The 13950-nt window shown below is 47.0% G+C and overlaps 1 long non-coding RNA gene across 4 annotated transcripts; it reads left to right on the top strand.

The window, feature by feature from the left end:
- The first annotated feature begins 415 nt into the window (after positions 1-415).
- Positions 416-9386, top strand: LOC138122366 (uncharacterized). 4 transcript variants are annotated; one of them, XR_011156453.1, is made up of 4 exons: positions 416-799; positions 848-996; positions 1132-8451; positions 8587-9386. It is a non-coding gene; the product is annotated as an uncharacterized lncRNA (long non-coding RNA). The 4 variants fall into 4 exon arrangements; XR_011156454.1 differs by having other exon boundaries at positions 416-996; positions 1132-8254; positions 8303-8451; XR_011156452.1 differs by having other exon boundaries at positions 416-996; positions 1159-8451.
- Positions 9387-13950: the final 4564 nt, after the last annotated feature.

Below are 13950 nucleotides of genomic sequence, written 5' to 3'. Positions count from 1 at the left end.
CTACTTATGCTCGCGGGGCTAATAGATCGCAGTTCGAAGACCCGGAACTAGCAGTTAACGCACGGCGTTTGGCAGCGCGACGCGCCCACCCTGCCTTCAAGTTTTTTACGTCGCTCATTCCGGAAGCGGAAAGTTTCAATTTAGAGTCATTTGTGCCAGCCACCACGGGGGGGCTGGAAGAACACATGTTACCCCCGCAAATGTCAGGCTGAGGTGGCCTCACGCCTCTAGGTTGGCGAGCTGCAACCTATCTTTCAGAACCCCACTTTCACTTTCTCTTTCTCTTCACTTTCTCTTCTTCTCTTCTCAGCGATAGGTGACCGTACGGCAATGTTGGGTCCCTTTTCCTCTTTAGTAACTTGCCGGAAAGTCATCTCCTTCTTTTCAACCCCATCTTTCTTCCTGTCCTTTTTTTGACCTGCGAGTTACGGCAATTAACATCAGGATAGACGTGCACGACTTACCGACACAATACCGTCCAAAATCTGAATTCTCCCGCTCGGTATAATTTCGAGGTAAACAAACCGACGCCATGACGGTCCACCTGTCATGACACGCGCACGTGTAGTACCACCGGAAATGCACATTTTTGATTGCGCAGTACCACGCAAGCGCAGCCCGCCTTATAGCACAACTGAATAAGGTCGAGAATCGCGCGCGTGACGATTTTCGCGATTTATGGGACTGCGGTACCGAGATTAAAAATGCGGAAGTCGGACACTTCGTCGAGAGCCGTCGAAGCGACGCCAGCGAAGCGCCTTTTAGAGTTCGTGGTCGAGTGACCCCTCGCACTATAGAGGTAATTATCGTTCAATTTTGAATTCATTTCACTAAGACCATGTATTAGGGGTGGTTCGATCCAGTTTAGAGTCAATCCCGTTTGGATGAATTGATCCAGTACCGTATCGCAACTTTAGAGTACCGAAAATTTTTGAGTAAAGGAGTGCCGGAAGGACTTCGATTTAGCGCCAAGAACCCCCTTTTTCGCTGAAAGGGGTCGTTCGCAGGGCGATTCGTAGCCAGATCGTTCGCAGGGCGATTCGTAGCCAGATCGTTCGCAGGGCGATTCGTAGCCAGATCGTTCGCAGGGCGATTCGTAGCCAGATCGTTCGCAGGGCGATTCGTAGCCAGATCGTTCGCAGGGCGATTCGTAGCCAGATCGTTCGCAGGGCGATTCGTAGCCAGATCGTTCGCAGAGGCGACCATTTTGGAGAACATCGTTCGCAGAGGCGATCGTTTATTTTGAGCACCGTATCGCCAAGGTCACACCGCAAGTCAAAAGGACGCTATTCGAGGAGACAACAGACCCGTCATAAAGCTAAGTCGCCATATTTTTTTACCGCGGCATTGCAAAATTTAGGAACGCCTCGAATTTCTCGCTTCTCGCTTTCATAATTTTTGTATGTTCACAAAATTTTTTTGAAACTTTGCAAATGTTTAGAATTTTTTTGTAAGAACCTTTTCATTCAATCTCCAGTGTCAACTTAAAGAAATTTCAGTCAAATTTAACGTTTCGGAACTTCACCGATTTAAACTTTCCTATCAGGATCAATTTTAATTTTTTTGTCAAGGTGACACCCCAATCTTGACCTTGGGTTTCATTAAGTTTACATTTAATAATTAGCTCGATCAGAAGGAAGTCTAAGTTCGGGAGGTTCCTCATCAGGAATCAAAACATCTTTTATTTCGTCGAAGAATATCATGTTTAGTTTAAGATTCGGTCACATGTGAAAGAAAAGCTTTTCTGGTTACGACCAAAGTAGATATTAAGGCCACCAAAAAGTACTGGTTCCGCATCTTTCAATTTTCATCTAGTAGTTACAAGCGAACCATTATCGCATTCGTGTGAACCAGTACCGAACCACCAAATACTGTTCTGTGGATAATTTTGCAGTAACCGAATAAACCAAAATTTGTTTAACGATCAGAAAGCGTTTGCTTTTACTTACCTTCGACGAGTAAGATCTGAGCACTTGTCCCGGCAGCTGGACAAGCAACAACCAGCTCAAGACAATAGCTGCCTGGCGCCCATTTTTTAAAAATCCGAACCCACGCCCTCTGCCCCGAAAAACCCCCTGGGAGCCCGGAGCTGTCACTGGCCAACTTTTGGTCACACAAATTTTGACGCCCAGAACGTGGGGCTCGATTTTTTGGAGCAACCACAAATTTTCGTTTATCGTTCGTCTTCATTGAGGCTCAGTCACTTTTTTCAATCGGAGCAAAGGGAGTTGGTAAAGGTTTATTGAAAGTTGAATTTTTTGATTGTGTGTTAATGAGAAGCGGAAATTTAGCGGCGAATTCATTGTTTGAGTAGCGGTCTTATCTTGTACCCTCGACGACAAAAACTTTTTCTCGGAATCGACTATCGTGTTGCGCGCTGTTTTTTGGTAGTGTTTTGACCGGCGTTTTTATTGCGTTACCGACCCGTGGAATCGCGGTGAGTCTTCGTCAAAATGGACGAACAATTCAAGGTCAAGCATTTACTAGCTGACGAGCTGACGTATGAATTGCGTATACGCGGCATCACGACTAGCCGAAACCAGGACGATAAGAGGAAACTGTTAGCGAGAGCTCTGTCCAAAGAACTAGGTCGACCGGACGAATACTTTCTGTCACTTCATGACGCAGAGTATGATCACGACACCGAGGTCCAGGCCATTGAGGACACCCTTGAGAGCATACGCACGATTTTGACAGAATTTGAAGGAACGGCGGAAGACATGATCTTCAAACGGTTGAAGACCCGTCTAACGCACCTTTCATTTCGCATTCGGCGAATGAGACGCGAGCGAGATGCGGAGTATAGAAATGAGGCGTACGCGACATGTTTGTTGCTCGAAGCTGATCTTCACGACAAGGCAGCAGAAGCGAGCCCGGTTACGGTGGAAGCGCCACCAGTCGTCGCGACTACTCCCATTTACGTGCACCCTCACGCGAGATCTCCGGAACCGAAACTAGTGCCAATTCACACCTGGGGCGTATCTTTCAACGGGGAGGAAAATGGAATGACGGTGAACCAGTTCTTGGAACGGGTAGAGGAACTGTCGGTAGCGCGAAACGCAACCAACAGGGACCTTTTTAACGCGGCCATTGATCTCTTTAGCGGCAAAGCGCTGATTTGGTATCGTTCTGTTCGGAGCAGATTGAGCGATTGGGACGAAGTGGTTCAGTTGTTGAAACAGGAATTTCTTCCACCGGATTTCGATGAATTGTTGTGGGACGAAATCAAGGGCAGGCTTCAGGGCAAAAGCGAGTCGATAACCATTTACGTTGCGGTTATGGAGACGCTTTTTGCTAGACTTAGTCGACCACCGGCGGAGATAACCAAGGTAAAGACGATTCGGAGGAATTTGCTTCCATGTTACCTTAACCAGCTTAGCATCACCGAAGTTGTCACCGTACCGGAGTTGATTAAGTTGTGCAAAAAAGTGGAGGAGTTATCGGCTTTGCGGCAGAAACATCGCGCTGCACCCAAGTCATCTTGCGTGTTGGAGCCAGAGTTGGCATATGTTCGGGCGAGCGAACCCGCGAAAGCGAGTCCACGCGCCATCGTCGTGAAGGAACCCTCAGGCAATTCAGCCAGACGGAGTGAACCCGCGAGTTCGTCCTCCAGGTCGTTCAAGTGCTGGAATTGTCAACAGCCGAATCATTCGTTCATGAACTGTCGACTGAAAAGAAAGCAGTTTTGCTACCGTTGTGGGGAGCCAGACGTCACCTTGGCGACCTGCAAAAAGTGTAATCCGTCGGGAAACGCGCAGTAGGGACGCGGCAGACTTGCGGCCGTGCTACGTTCCTAAAACATCCCAAGGCCGATGTAAACGCATCGATCATCGCGAAACGTACGGACACCCAGTGGAACGCTTGGTTAGACGAAGTCAAAGAGTTTTGCAAGCCTTCTCGGGCAAATTCCGCTTCCATTTTCGTCAGCAAAACCAATGACAATAGGCCATTTATCAGACTGCGTCTAAACAATAAGGAAACTGAAGGACTCGTGGATTCCGGTTCGAATTGCACTATAGTTGGTGGAAAAGGAGCCGATTTAATTCATTTTCGCGCAGGTGGAAAAACTTTCCCATCTCGGCTAAAAACCATCAGAACTGCCGACGGAAAACAACATCCGGTAACCAAAGCTATCGAACTAGAAGCAGTGTTAGACTCGTCGAGACGGCGAATTCGTGTCTACTACGTGCCAGATCTTCAGCATAGCGTCATATTAGGGTGCGACTTTTGTAGATTATTCGGACTCAAGATAGATTTCGCGGGTCACAAAATTGAAGTAGCGTCGGATATCGTAAGAGTACCAGAATGTGACGCGGTGACGGAGTGTGGCGCGGATCGGCATGAGATCACCGAGATCATCCGGAAAAATTTAGATTTGTTGAGCAACGACGGAAAGTTAGGGAGGACACACAAAATGACAGTCACAATCGACACGGGAGAAGCATTGCCGATCAAACAACGTCCGTATTGGTGGTCTCCGTACATGCTTGCGGAAGTCAACAAAGAAATTGACCGCATGCTCGAGAACAATGTCATATCGCCTTCTGACAGTCCGTGGTCTTCTCCAATTTTGTTAGTAAAGAAATCTTCCGGTGAATACCGACTTTGCTTTGACGGTCGCAGGCTCAATGCCGTGACAAAACGTGACAGTTACCCATTACCGCGTGTCGACAGGATTCTCAGTATGTTGCGAGGAGCAAAGTACATCAGTTCGATCGATCTCAAGAACGCTTTTTGGCAAATCCCGTTAGATTCAGAGTCTAGACCGAAGACAGCTTTTGCGATTCCCGGCAGAGGTCTTTTTCATTTTAACGTATTACCGTTCGGACTGACAAACGCAGCCCAGAGGCAGCAGTGTCTCATGGACAGAATTTTCGGACCTGAACTAGAACCTCACGTCTTTGTTTACCTGGACGATCTAATCATTATCGCCCCGACATTCGAGAAACACGTACAAGTTTTGAGGGAGGTGATACGACGTCTTCGAGACGCGAAACTCACCGTGAATGCGAAAAAGTGTCAACTTTTCCGCTCAAGTTTGAAATATTTGGGTTTCATTGTCGATGAACATGGTCTAGGTACCGATCCAGACAAAGTAGCGGCCATGGTGAGCTATCCAGTCCCGAAGACTAGTACCGAAATCAAACGTTTCGTAGGCATGTGTTCTTGGTATAGGCGTTTCATCCCTCATTTTTCGACCCTCATGTCCCCGATAAACGCGTTACTTACCGGAAAGCGAAAGCGACAGAAAACGGAGTGGACTCCTGAAGCTCAGGAAGCTTTTCAGAAAATCAAGGATGCACTTGTTTCAGCACCCGTATTGTCAAGTCCTGATTTCTCGAAACCTTTCGTGATCCAAACTGACGCTTCAAACACCGGTCTAGGAGCAGTTTTAACGCAAGATTTAGACGGAGATGAGAGAGTGATCGCGTACGCCAGCCGTTCGCTAACAAAAGCCGAGCGAAATTATAGCGTTACGGAACGAGAATGTTTAGCCGTTTTGTTCGCGTTGGAAAAGTTCAGACCTTACGTTGAGGGCACCCATTTCACGATCGTGACGGACCATTATTCATTGCTCTGGTTAAACCGAATGAAGGACCCAGCAGGCAAGTTAGCGCGATGGAGTGTCAAGCTCAATCAATTTTCATTCGATTTGGTCCATCGTAAGGGCAAGCTCAATGTAGTACCGGACGCACTATCGAGACTACCTGCAGAAATTGCTGCGGTAGACATTGACAGCTTTCTCGGCGTGAACTTGAATGATTTGGACGAGTCGTACACGCGACTTCGCGACAACATAATCGCCAATCCTCAAAGAAATCCATCATGGAAAGTCGAGAACGGTTTCGTGTATCGATTCGTACCGAACAAAATTGTACTACCCGGCAACGTCCCGGAGTGGAAGCTTTTAGTACCGCGAAATCAAAGAACAAAAATTTTAGAATCATGTCATGATGCACCGACATCAGCTCATTTCGGGTACTACAAGACACTTTCAAGGTTATCCATCAATCACTTTTGGCCGAAAATGCGTCGTTCCGTCATTCGTTACGTTCGAAACTGCAAGGTTTGCAATGAGCAAAAAGCACCGAACACCGCTCGCGCAGGGCTTATGGGAAAAGAAAAAAAGGTTCAGTTTCCGTGGCAAATGATTTCCGTTGATTTGATTGGTCCATTACCGACGTCCACGAAAGGATACTCGTATCTCTTAGTGATCGTAGATTGGTTCACGAAGTACGTTGTACTATTTCCGTTACGAAAAGCTACGAGCTCAAAAGTTACAGAATGTATCGAGAACGGAATTTTTCTTGTGTATGGTGTACCGCAATTCATTTTGGTCGACAACGGCAAGCAGTTTGTCGGAAACGAATTTGTAAAGACTTGCGAGAACTACAAAGTTCAAAAGATCTGGTTCACAGCCAAGTATCACCCTCAGAGCAACCCTGTGGAGCGATACAACCGCACAGTTGGCACTGCCATACGAAGTTACGTCAAAGGCGCTCACAAAAAGTGGGATGCCGAGGTGGCAAAGATCGGGTACGCGATTCGCACAGCGGTCAACGAAGTAACCGGATTCAGTCCAGCATTTCTCAATTTTGGTAGGGTAGTACCCTGTACCGGTGAATTTTACGGCAAAGTAGCGGAAAATCCGGAAACCTTGACGACAGCTGATCGCGAAGATCACGCGAAAAATTTAGAACACCTCAAGACCATCTTGCAGGATGTAACCCAGCACCTTCACAAAGCGCACGAACGCAACGAACGCTCGTACAATCTTCGGAAGCGCGACGCTGAATTTTTTGTAGGCGACAAAGTTTGGAAACGCAACAAAGTACTTTCCAGCGCTGCGAAAGACTTTGCGCAAAAATTAGCGCCACGCTACGTGCTGTGCACGATAACGAGAAAACTATCGAAACTCGCGTACGCTCTCGAAGATGAGAACCGCGCAGATCTAGGTGTTTGGCACATGAAAGATTTGAAAGAATTCAGAGGATCTCTGGCAGAAGCCGAAGAACCGTAGCGAGCTTTGCATTTCACTTTTTCGTACCGTTCAATTTTTCGATTAATTCTTTTGTCCTCCTTTGGAATGTTGACGACAGTAAAATTTTACCGTGGAGTTTGTTCAGGAAAAGTTTATTTAAGAACCCCAAATTATGACATTTAACCGGACTTGACTTACATCATACCGCAGTACTCAAGTACTAATTGACATTGAGATTCAGTTTTCAATCGTTTGATACGCGCAGACATCGACAAGCCATTTTCGTGGCGAAACCAAAACTTTTCCAGTGATCAAATTTTGACGTTTTTTTTTGTGAAGACTTCATCTTCGTTTTTTTGTAAAAAGTAAAAGGCAACTGAGTTACCTTTTCCTTTTTCTTTTTGAGGAGGGGGGTAGTGTAGCGTTACGAAACGCCACAATGGCGATTGGCCGGAGTAGGAGGCCACGAGGTCCTACTTATGCTCGCGGGGCTAATAGATCGCAGTTCGAAGACCCGGAACTAGCAGTTAACGCACGGCGTTTGGCAGCGCGACGCGCCCACCCTGCCTTCAAGTTTTTTACGTCGCTCATTCCGGAAGCGGAAAGTTTCAATTTAGAGTCATTTGTGCCAGCCACCACGGGGGGGCTGGAAGAACACATGTTACCCCCGCAAATGTCAGGCTGAGGTGGCCTCACGCCTCTAGGTTGGCGAGCTGCAACCTATCTTTCAGAACCCCACTTTCACTTTCTCTTTCTCTTCACTTTCTCTTCTTCTCTTCTCAGCGATAGGTGACCGTACGGCAATGTTGGGTCCCTTTTCCTCTTTAGTAACTTGCCGGAAAGTCATCTCCTTCTTTTCAACCCCATCTTTCTTCCTGTCCTTTTTTTGACCTGCGAGTTACGGCAATTAACATCAGGATAGACGTGCACGACTTACCGACACAATACCGTCCAAAATCTGAATTCTCCCGCTCGGTATAATTTCGAGGTAAACAAACCGACGCCATGACGGTCCACCTGTCATGACACGCGCACGTGTAGTACCACCGGAAATGCACATTTTTGATTGCGCAGTACCACGCAAGCGCAGCCCGCCTTATAGCACAACTGAATAAGGTCGAGAATCGCGCGCGTGACGATTTTCGCGATTTATGGGACTGCGGTACCGAGATTAAAAATGCGGAAGTCGGACACTTCGTCGAGAGCCGTCGAAGCGACGCCAGCGAAGCGCCTTTTAGAGTTCGTGGTCGAGTGACCCCTCGCACTATAGAGGTAATTATCGTTCAATTTTGAATTCATTTCACTAAGACCATGTATTAGGGGTGGTTCGATCCAGTTTAGAGTCAATCCCGTTTGGATGAATTGATCCAGTACCGTATCGCAACTTTAGAGTACCGAAAATTTTTGAGTAAAGGAGTGCCGGAAGGACTTCGATTTAGCGCCAAGAACCCCCTTTTTCGCTGAAAGGGGTCGTTCGCAGGGCGATTCGTAGCCAGATCGTTCGCAGGGCGATTCGTAGCCAGATCGTTCGCAGGGCGATTCGTAGCCAGATCGTTCGCAGGGCGATTCGTAGCCAGATCGTTCGCAGGGCGATTCGTAGCCAGATCGTTCGCAGGGCGATTCGTAGCCAGATCGTTCGCAGGGCGATTCGTAGCCAGATCGTTCGCAGAGGCGACCATTTTGGAGAACATCGTTCGCAGAGGCGATCGTTTATTTTGAGCACCGTATCGCCAAGGTCACACCGCAAGTCAAAAGGACGCTATTCGAGGAGACAACAGACCCGTCATAAAGCTAAGTCGCCATATTTTTTTACCGCGGCATTGCAAAATTTAGGAACGCCTCGAATTTCTCGCTTCTCGCTTTCATAATTTTTGTATGTTCACAAAATTTTTTTGAAACTTTGCAAATGTTTAGAATTTTTTTGTAAGAACCTTTTCATTCAATCTCCAGTGTCAACTTAAAGAAATTTCAGTCAAATTTAACGTTTCGGAACTTCACCGATTTAAACTTTCCTATCAGGATCAATTTTAATTTTTTTGTCAAGGTGACACCCCAATCTTGACCTTGGGTTTCATTAAGTTTACATTTAATAATTAGCTCGATCAGAAGGAAGTCTAAGTTCGGGAGGTTCCTCATCAGGAATCAAAACATCTTTTATTTCGTCGAAGAATATCATGTTTAGTTTAAGATTCGGTCACATGTGAAAGAAAAGCTTTTCTGGTTACGACCAAAGTAGATATTAAGGCCACCAAAAAGTACTGGTTCCGCATCTTTCAATTTTCATCTAGTAGTTACAAGCGAACCATTATCGCATTCGTGTGAACCAGTACCGAACCACCAAATACTGTTCTGTGGATAATTTTGCAGTAACCGAATAAACCAAAATTTGTTTAACGATCAGAAAGCGTTTGCTTTTACTTACCTTCGACGAGTAAGATCTGAGCACTTGTCCCGGCAGCTGGACAAGCAACAACCAGCTCAAGACAATAGCTGCCTGGCGCCCATTTTTTAAAAATCCGAACCCACGCCCTCTGCCCCGAAAAACCCCCTGGGAGCCCGGAGCTGTCACTGGCCAACTTTTGGTCACACAAATTTTGACGCCCAGAACGTGGGGCTCGATTTTTTGGAGCAACCACAAATTTTCGTTTATCGTTCGTCTTCATTGAGGCTCAGTCACTTTTTTCAATCGGAGCAAAGGGAGTTGGTAAAGGTTTATTGAAAGTTGAATTTTTTGATTGTGTGTTAATGAGAAGCGGAAATTTAGCGGCGAATTCATTGTTTGAGTAGCGGTCTTATCTTGTACCCTCGACGACAAAAACTTTTTCTCGGAATCGACTATCGTGTTGCGCGCTGTTTTTTGGTAGTGTTTTGACCGGCGTTTTTATTGCGTTACCGACCCGTGGAATCGCGGTGAGTCTTCGTCAAAATGGACGAACAATTCAAGGTCAAGCATTTACTAGCTGACGAGCTGACGTATGAATTGCGTATACGCGGCATCACGACTAGCCGAAACCAGGACGATAAGAGGAAACTGTTAGCGAGAGCTCTGTCCAAAGAACTAGGTCGACCGGACGAATACTTTCTGTCACTTCATGACGCAGAGTATGATCACGACACCGAGGTCCAGGCCATTGAGGACACCCTTGAGAGCATACGCACGATTTTGACAGAATTTGAAGGAACGGCGGAAGACATGATCTTCAAACGGTTGAAGACCCGTCTAACGCACCTTTCATTTCGCATTCGGCGAATGAGACGCGAGCGAGATGCGGAGTATAGAAATGAGGCGTACGCGACATGTTTGTTGCTCGAAGCTGATCTTCACGACAAGGCAGCAGAAGCGAGCCCGGTTACGGTGGAAGCGCCACCAGTCGTCGCGACTACTCCCATTTACGTGCACCCTCACGCGAGATCTCCGGAACCGAAACTAGTGCCAATTCACACCTGGGGCGTATCTTTCAACGGGGAGGAAAATGGAATGACGGTGAACCAGTTCTTGGAACGGGTAGAGGAACTGTCGGTAGCGCGAAACGCAACCAACAGGGACCTTTTTAACGCGGCCATTGATCTCTTTAGCGGCAAAGCGCTGATTTGGTATCGTTCTGTTCGGAGCAGATTGAGCGATTGGGACGAAGTGGTTCAGTTGTTGAAACAGGAATTTCTTCCACCGGATTTCGATGAATTGTTGTGGGACGAAATCAAGGGCAGGCTTCAGGGCAAAAGCGAGTCGATAACCATTTACGTTGCGGTTATGGAGACGCTTTTTGCTAGACTTAGTCGACCACCGGCGGAGATAACCAAGGTAAAGACGATTCGGAGGAATTTGCTTCCATGTTACCTTAACCAGCTTAGCATCACCGAAGTTGTCACCGTACCGGAGTTGATTAAGTTGTGCAAAAAAGTGGAGGAGTTATCGGCTTTGCGGCAGAAACATCGCGCTGCACCCAAGTCATCTTGCGTGTTGGAGCCAGAGTTGGCATATGTTCGGGCGAGCGAACCCGCGAAAGCGAGTCCACGCGCCATCGTCGTGAAGGAACCCTCAGGCAATTCAGCCAGACGGAGTGAACCCGCGAGTTCGTCCTCCAGGTCGTTCAAGTGCTGGAATTGTCAACAGCCGAATCATTCGTTCATGAACTGTCGACTGAAAAGAAAGCAGTTTTGCTACCGTTGTGGGGAGCCAGACGTCACCTTGGCGACCTGCAAAAAGTGTAATCCGTCGGGAAACGCGCAGTAGGGACGCGGCAGACTTGCGGCCGTGCTACGTTCCTAAAACATCCCAAGGCCGATGTAAACGCATCGATCATCGCGAAACGTACGGACACCCAGTGGAACGCTTGGTTAGACGAAGTCAAAGAGTTTTGCAAGCCTTCTCGGGCAAATTCCGCTTCCATTTTCGTCAGCAAAACCAATGACAATAGGCCATTTATCAGACTGCGTCTAAACAATAAGGAAACTGAAGGACTCGTGGATTCCGGTTCGAATTGCACTATAGTTGGTGGAAAAGGAGCCGATTTAATTCATTTTCGCGCAGGTGGAAAAACTTTCCCATCTCGGCTAAAAACCATCAGAACTGCCGACGGAAAACAACATCCGGTAACCAAAGCTATCGAACTAGAAGCAGTGTTAGACTCGTCGAGACGGCGAATTCGTGTCTACTACGTGCCAGATCTTCAGCATAGCGTCATATTAGGGTGCGACTTTTGTAGATTATTCGGACTCAAGATAGATTTCGCGGGTCACAAAATTGAAGTAGCGTCGGATATCGTAAGAGTACCAGAATGTGACGCGGTGACGGAGTGTGGCGCGGATCGGCATGAGATCACCGAGATCATCCGGAAAAATTTAGATTTGTTGAGCAACGACGGAAAGTTAGGGAGGACACACAAAATGACAGTCACAATCGACACGGGAGAAGCATTGCCGATCAAACAACGTCCGTATTGGTGGTCTCCGTACATGCTTGCGGAAGTCAACAAAGAAATTGACCGCATGCTCGAGAACAATGTCATATCGCCTTCTGACAGTCCGTGGTCTTCTCCAATTTTGTTAGTAAAGAAATCTTCCGGTGAATACCGACTTTGCTTTGACGGTCGCAGGCTCAATGCCGTGACAAAACGTGACAGTTACCCATTACCGCGTGTCGACAGGATTCTCAGTATGTTGCGAGGAGCAAAGTACATCAGTTCGATCGATCTCAAGAACGCTTTTTGGCAAATCCCGTTAGATTCAGAGTCTAGACCGAAGACAGCTTTTGCGATTCCCGGCAGAGGTCTTTTTCATTTTAACGTATTACCGTTCGGACTGACAAACGCAGCCCAGAGGCAGCAGTGTCTCATGGACAGAATTTTCGGACCTGAACTAGAACCTCACGTCTTTGTTTACCTGGACGATCTAATCATTATCGCCCCGACATTCGAGAAACACGTACAAGTTTTGAGGGAGGTGATACGACGTCTTCGAGACGCGAAACTCACCGTGAATGCGAAAAAGTGTCAACTTTTCCGCTCAAGTTTGAAATATTTGGGTTTCATTGTCGATGAACATGGTCTAGGTACCGATCCAGACAAAGTAGCGGCCATGGTGAGCTATCCAGTCCCGAAGACTAGTACCGAAATCAAACGTTTCGTAGGCATGTGTTCTTGGTATAGGCGTTTCATCCCTCATTTTTCGACCCTCATGTCCCCGATAAACGCGTTACTTACCGGAAAGCGAAAGCGACAGAAAACGGAGTGGACTCCTGAAGCTCAGGAAGCTTTTCAGAAAATCAAGGATGCACTTGTTTCAGCACCCGTATTGTCAAGTCCTGATTTCTCGAAACCTTTCGTGATCCAAACTGACGCTTCAAACACCGGTCTAGGAGCAGTTTTAACGCAAGATTTAGACGGAGATGAGAGAGTGATCGCGTACGCCAGCCGTTCGCTAACAAAAGCCGAGCGAAATTATAGCGTTACGGAACGAGAATGTTTAGCCGTTTTGTTCGCGTTGGAAAAGTTCAGACCTTACGTTGAGGGCACCCATTTCACGATCGTGACGGACCATTATTCATTGCTCTGGTTAAACCGAATGAAGGACCCAGCAGGCAAGTTAGCGCGATGGAGTGTCAAGCTCAATCAATTTTCATTCGATTTGGTCCATCGTAAGGGCAAGCTCAATGTAGTACCGGACGCACTATCGAGACTACCTGCAGAAATTGCTGCGGTAGACATTGACAGCTTTCTCGGCGTGAACTTGAATGATTTGGACGAGTCGTACACGCGACTTCGCGACAACATAATCGCCAATCCTCAAAGAAATCCATCATGGAAAGTCGAGAACGGTTTCGTGTATCGATTCGTACCGAACAAAATTGTACTACCCGGCAACGTCCCGGAGTGGAAGCTTTTAGTACCGCGAAATCAAAGAACAAAAATTTTAGAATCATGTCATGATGCACCGACATCAGCTCATTTCGGGTACTACAAGACACTTTCAAGGTTATCCATCAATCACTTTTGGCCGAAAATGCGTCGTTCCGTCATTCGTTACGTTCGAAACTGCAAGGTTTGCAATGAGCAAAAAGCACCGAACACCGCTCGCGCAGGGCTTATGGGAAAAGAAAAAAAGGTTCAGTTTCCGTGGCAAATGATTTCCGTTGATTTGATTGGTCCATTACCGACGTCCACGAAAGGATACTCGTATCTCTTAGTGATCGTAGATTGGTTCACGAAGTACGTTGTACTATTTCCGTTACGAAAAGCTACGAGCTCAAAAGTTACAGAATGTATCGAGAACGGAATTTTTCTTGTGTATGGTGTACCGCAATTCATTTTGGTCGACAACGGCAAGCAGTTTGTCGGAAACGAATTTGTAAAGACTTGCGAGAACTACAAAGTTCAAAAGATCTGGTTCACAGCCAAGTATCACCCTCAGAGCAACCCTGTGGAGCGATACAACCGCACAGTTGGCACTGCCATACGAAGTTACGTCAA

This window comes from Tenebrio molitor, chromosome 1, assembly GCF_963966145.1.
Source record: "Tenebrio molitor chromosome 1, icTenMoli1.1, whole genome shotgun sequence".
Classification (NCBI taxonomy): domain Eukaryota; kingdom Metazoa; phylum Arthropoda; class Insecta; order Coleoptera; family Tenebrionidae; genus Tenebrio; species Tenebrio molitor.
This window is presented reverse-complemented; position numbering and strand designations above follow the sequence as displayed.